This window comes from Protomyctophum bolini (assembly GCF_963924005.1).
Source record: "Protomyctophum bolini genome assembly, chromosome: 9".
Taxonomy (NCBI): Eukaryota; Metazoa; Chordata; class Actinopteri; order Myctophiformes; family Myctophidae; genus Protomyctophum; species Protomyctophum bolini.
The window spans coordinates 17,157,952-17,164,622 of record NC_137870.1 but is presented as its reverse complement, the minus strand read 5'-3'; positions in this window follow the sequence as shown (position 1 = coordinate 17,164,622).

Here is a 6,671-nt window from a genome sequence, read left to right as displayed (position 1 = left end):
CGTAACACAATGCGTTGTGAGTTTGTTGATCTGCTATTGTAGCAAAAGCTTTTTCTCACAATACTGATGCTGCATGGGGTTAAATAAAACAACAGTACAGTGTAACATTACAGGGTTCAGATGCTCTGAAAGGGGTACAAAGCCAAGGCCCACACTATAGCGTTACATTAGTGCATGTCGCTCTGTATCCACTGAACCCCCCCCCCCCCAGCTGCTATTTGGAGACTCTTTGAAAACAAAAGAGGCCTGTGATGGACCACCTGCTCAGAGAGGATTGTGGGTAGGAGCTACTGTACACTAAACAGCTGAACCAGAAGCAACACGATGAGCGGTCCCTGGTGGGAGATGGGGGGTTGCTCCGTGGAAATGACCCGAGTGACCGTAGTGTTACTAGTGTATCTGCTGCCGGGATCCAGAGCAGCGGACGTTGGTCTGTGTGCGCCGTGGCGCGGCACCATAAATACTCCACGCTACATTAGACGCCAAAGCCTTTCCACATGTTGTTTGCAGAAGGCCTCGGTGGTGCTTAAACTCCCAATCCCCATCTGGCTTCTTTGCAGGTCATGCTCGAGCAGGGCGCTCGTCTTCCTGACATGAACCTCCTTTCCGCCCTCTTCGCCCCGTAGAAGAGAGTGTGTCAGACGGCAAGCCTCTGTCTGTTTTTTTACATAACCGACCTACCACCACGTCATGAGTGTCTGTCCTACGTCGGGTCAGAGCTGCTATAAAAAACATTGGACTGTAGCAGAGACTTGGCACCGACCACTCACCCATTTGCCAACTCGCCCCGGGCGAAACAGCCGGCGGAACTGTGCGGCCTGGAATTCCTAAAGTAACCTCAGTAAAACTATGCCTATACCTAACCTTATACCAAAGTCAAATGCCTAGAAGACCACTAGACCACCACCAAGGTGGGGATCTGTGTCTGTATTACAGCGTGAGTAAGTCCCGCCTGCACACGCCCACGCAAGCGTTCATTTACGTGGGGTAAAACAAGCGATCCCTATTGCAGCCACCCTACTGTAGGTGGAAAGACCCTAGGGAAAGAAAACTCGCTTACTGTGCTTACCATGTTCTTGGATATACAGTATGGATATGGATGGATATACCTAAACTTAACCCCAGTAAAACTATGCCTAACCCTAAACTTATTTCTAATCTTATTCTCAGTAAAACAAAATAAAGAATACAAGAACTGCAGCACCGATCACAAAAAATCACACTCCCATTGAGAAATTCTTGATCTATGAAAATTCCAATATGAATGGCCCACCCTTCTCTGCTGATCAAAGCACAGTGGTTTCAGGTTTCAGCAAGTGGCTAATTTGCATGTTTAGGCCATGATACGTTTTTGATAGGACATTGAAGACAAAATTGAGGATGCAAATTGTGATTGGCTGGAATGAGATGTATAATGATAAGAGCACCCCTCACTTCACATGGGTGTGATTTCTTTTAACATCTGCAGTGGTGGACAGCAATGAAATACATTTACTTGAGTGCTGTACTTCAGTAAACAGTACTGTACTTCAGTGGTGGACAGTATCAGTACTTTACTTGAGCAACTCTGAATTATTTAGGAAAATCTATTTCAATAGAGCAATGCATTGATATGAAAAAGAAAATGTACTTTGTAATAAAACTTTTGAATACTTTAACTTGTAGTTGAAATATTTTATCTCTGTCATTATGTCCAAAACTGTTACTTTTCAGGATTCTAATTCAAGCAAAAGTAGCAGATCTACAAGCTCAAAACATGTTTATTCGCACAATGTTCCAATCTTGGAGCTCTTTTATGGTAAAAAGGTAAGAGGTTTCTGCCCGACGGCCAACAAGAGAATCTATGCTTTGTACTTGTAAGCTTACTGGGGTTGAGTAGTGACTAGTGAGTACTTTGTCTACCATTGTCTTACTGGGGTTGAGTAGTGACTAGTGAGTACTTTGTCTACCATTGTCTGTCGGCCATAAAGATACCACTGTCTGTCGGCCATAAAGATAATACATTTCAACTTGGCTCGTGTTAAATCAGGAGGAACACAAATTGAGTCTAACTGCTGGACTGGGGATGGGATAATTTATAACAGCGGATTAAGTGCAGATTCATCGCGAAGCAATCATTCCTGCTCGTGCACCCATGGGGCTCGGTTCAGGAGAGAGGCCCCTTCCTGCTGCCCCCCCGTCCCAAGGCCAGTCATCTGAGGCTGCCTGGGATCTGTGATGTTATTCAGGTATAGGGAGGCCCAGGCCCGGGCATGATGGAAGAAGTATACTCCAGATGTTTTTACTTAAGTAAAAGTAACAAGACCGCCATTTAAAATAATGCTCTCTTACATGTAAAAGGTGTGTGTTAAAAAAAACACACACCTTTTACATGCAAGTTCACTTCAAACACAAATAATTATGTAATACATTTGTGCACAGTATGAGCACAGGGTGATATATATATGTCTATACAAGTATATGCTACCTTAGAATAGATGTAGACCTATTTGACAGTGCATAAACATATAATTGCCTTGACATTAACGAGCGTCAACGAGGAACAGCACAACAACACATTACACTACTGTGATTACACCACTTAAGTGTAGTCATTTAAAAGATTATGCAAAAGAACGTGGTGTCCACCATTCATTTGTGGAGTCCCGTTGAGTTCAGCCATGTGACCGTCATTGACCTTTGTGGCCAGAAGTGACCATATTAGAGCTACAGGGTGGAGAAGGGGATAGGAACTGCTACGCCTCTGTTGTATTTATTTCTTTAAAACCTTGGGAAAATAGGGTTTCATTGTGATGTAAAGTATACATTAAAATAAACATGCTCTGGAAAATGCATGCGGGTGGCCCACCCATCCGACCACTTCGCCATGTTAGTCTCAGGTTAAGTTTAGTCAAGTCTAATTAATTATATTTAGTTGAGGTTAAAGGACTACTTCCCATTTTCAACCTATATTATAATGAAATGTGCACAGTTCAGAAAACCGCCTACCAGTGTGACATTATAACGGTTGCAACAATAACAATTAAGGAACCAATTATAGCAAAATGAGGGAGGTGGTGGGTCAGTTCAGAATAAAAATAACTAAAGAAATCAGTAAATAAGTTTAACTGTAATTTATTAAATCAAAACAAAATAAAGTTTTCAATAGCAAAACGTTCACCTAATAAAATAAAACTGCCTCAAAATAATGGGCGTAAATCTCAAGTGTCCTGGCACTGTCCAAAACTAAACTTAAATGTCCCAAAATAAATCAAATGGAAACCAGTCTCCAGTATGCGCCGACTCACCAAGTGTGGCCAGTCTCCTCTGGCCAGCCTTAAACTCCTTTGCAAAGTCTGATCCAATATCCAGGGAAATAATCCAAAATGGAAAGGTCACTAAATCCAATGGTAGAATCCAATATTCAGGAAAGTACTCCAGAGAGGAAATATGGCAAGACTTGGGAAATATTCCTCTTGCTTCTCCAGTAGCCTGTCTGTCTCTCTGTTCACCTCCACTCTGGACTGACAGAGTCAATCTCTCCAGGTGGCCCAAACATTGTGATTGCCCATCACTCCATCAGCCAGGTGAGCTGTGGGTGGGGCTTCTCAATCACTGCCTGTTGCCATAGCAACACATGTATCTCACTGACTTCTTGTGGCATATAGTTCAGCGGATAAATAGGAAAATCTCATAGAGTAGCGGTTTGGTGGAAAATAATAAAGTACATGAAAATTGACATTAACATTGCAAACAAAAAATACAACAATGTGACTCTGGGCACAGAGGTTACAACATCATCGGTTTAAATGAATGGCTTCTATTTCAGCATGCTAACTTTCCAGGAATAGAAAGCCTACAGTTTCTATTAGCTTGGATTCCGTTGTCACTGGTAGGCGGGTATCTTTAATAGGTTGAAAATGGGTGAACATTAACTACTCCTTTAAGTTTAGGGATGGTTTTGATACGGGTGAGGTTAGCGTAAGTTGCCCATGTGGGACAACCGTCCTGCCGAGGATGGCAGTCTAGTGACAACTGGCTTGTGTCATCACGTTAGGTTTGTAACCTATGAAATACGATGCGGTAGAGAAGTGACGACATGGCACAGAATATATGGAAGGTTGCCTAATATCCATCATTCTGTCTACCAGAGCAGCTACACAGAACCGCCATGTCTCTCTCTGTGTGGTCCATGATGACACAACCGTCGGCTGAAGAAAGGTCTGATTTGGGGCTGAAGAGGGGGGCTCACAGCTGCACGCACCCCGTATGATGACGCAAGATGGCGGGTGTACACCGGTGTGAAATGAACGTCATTATTTGCTAAACACTGAACAGTTCTAGAAATTTCATTCCAGATACAGATGCAGGACAAAAGTCTGTCCACAGCCCAGGAAAAGAAAATCAGAGAATGTCATTAGAGGGTAAACGGAACCACACATTGCATTGTTTTTTGTTTTGCTTTTTTTCTCGTTGTTTTTTTCTCCCCCCACATAGAGATTGAATCATCTGCTGTTGAGCGTCAGTAACAAGTTCCATCGAGTGCAGGTGGTCTGCCGAAAATGAGCGCTTACCTCCGCTGTGAACAATGCCAATAGTAATGACTGATCTAATCACAGGGCACACGCAAAGAACCCACCTGGTTTGTAATGCTTTCCATTCATATAAGAAAGGCCTCGCTGTTGCCAAGCATTCACACACACACACACACACACACACACACACACACACACACACACACACACACACACACACACACACACACACACACACACACACACACACACACACACACACACACACACACACACACACACACACACACTCACCGCCGTACCGCAGCCTGGGAGGGTGGCACATGTCGGGGTGGCCCGCCCCGGCCCAGACAGAGGCAGTAATAATGTGTTCCCCAGATCCATCCACAGCTCTATTCTGAGCTATCTGGGTCTGATTCTGCCCCTCTCATCTGCTGCCAAGAAAACGGGAACATTGTTCAGACTGATGGGCCCGGGCCTGGCCCGGCCCGGCCGGATCTGCTCAGCGGCAACACCTGAAAGCTTTTAAAGGACTATAAGAGGGTCCAGATAAGATGCAACCTTTCCATTGCATCTCCTCTGCCCCCTCAACCTTTCCCCTCCCTCCAACTATGCACACTACTCTCCTCCTCCAACCCCATCCAAAACATTTTGTTTTTCAACCGCTCACATTTTCCAGTTATCCCCCCTCCCCCCTGCCCGCGCCCGATTAGTTGCAGACAACTAGGCTCAGCAGACAGACAGACAGACAGACAGAAAATCACAGGCAATCAGACAGACAGGCAGGCGACAGATGTGGCTGGTCCTTGCGTCCAGGATTCCACCCTGACAACCATCTCTAAAAAAGAGACGTGCATCACCAGTAAGGAATGTGGTCAACCGTCCCAACAGACACACTGATCCCATTAATTACCAATCACACGTTTTCTTATTATACTTTTCATGACACTACAGTAACATATGGGCTGTGACTTGTCCTTCGCTTTCTAGCCTATACTACTGCACTGCAGCTACACTTAAAAAATATTTAGCCGTTTCATACCCTACTGACAAATAAAAGCAGCAGTTGTTTGTTTTAATCTAATATGCAGCTCTTGCTTTATTTAGCCCGGGACAGTGTGGAGACATGTACAGGAAGCTGTGGTCAGGAAAAACTTATTTCAACACTGCTGTCCAGCTGGAATCCAATGTGCGTTGGAAATTTTGTGGTCAGCTAAACTTGCATGCACTGTTGACTGAGTTTCACTGTTGAATGAGACTTTCACAATTTTGTAATCAATGATGATCAATCAATGATCTTTAACTTTTGTATTATAACAAAAGGAGGGGCAGAGAGGGCAAGCGAGAGAGAGAGAGAGAGGCCACCAGACATGATTAGTCAAGCAGTATAGGCCCACAGGAAAGCACGGGTTCAAGAGGAAACGGCAAGATTGTGCAGCGTTTACTAGCCCTGCAAGGTTTCTCCCTGACACATCTTTGAACTGGCTCCCACCAAATACAACCCTGCCCTCAGAAACCATGTTGTTTTATATTGGACTTTTATTACATCTGTCTGTCTTCCAGGCACTCTTCTAAATATAGTCCTCCTTCAAACCCCCCCACAGGAAAAAGAAAAAGAAAAGCTGAATGCTAACTAAGTCCTTGCTAATTAGAGCCTTCTCGTCAGTCTGAGGCTGCCTCTGGTACGAGAGGAGCTTTATGGGCCAGTCGCAGGCCTTGTAGCGCTCAGCGGTGCTCCGGCATCCAGCGGCCACACATCCAGCCAGCGGCTCTGCATGGGAAACAACAACACTGCTGCACGGCACCACTAATGACGTGCAGCGTTTCATTATCGTTTGTCTCCTCCTAAATCTTAGTTGAGTGGAAACTAAGCGATTATAAAGCCCGACCGATGCCAGGGTTTTGGGTCCCATCCCGATCCCGGAGAGAGTCCGGTATACCCATGATGCTCTTCTAGTGTTGGTTGTGTTTGGTGGGTATTCATCGGCGGATGCTTTTATGGGGATCGATGATTACCTTGCTCAAGGACACTTTGACAAGTATACCTGGGATGTTTTACATAACTGTCCATAGTTTAGCCTGGCCCTATAGAGAACACCAGAAGGCCTATTCAAGGAGTCACAGTTTAACTCCAACATCATCAACGCCCTGGCATCT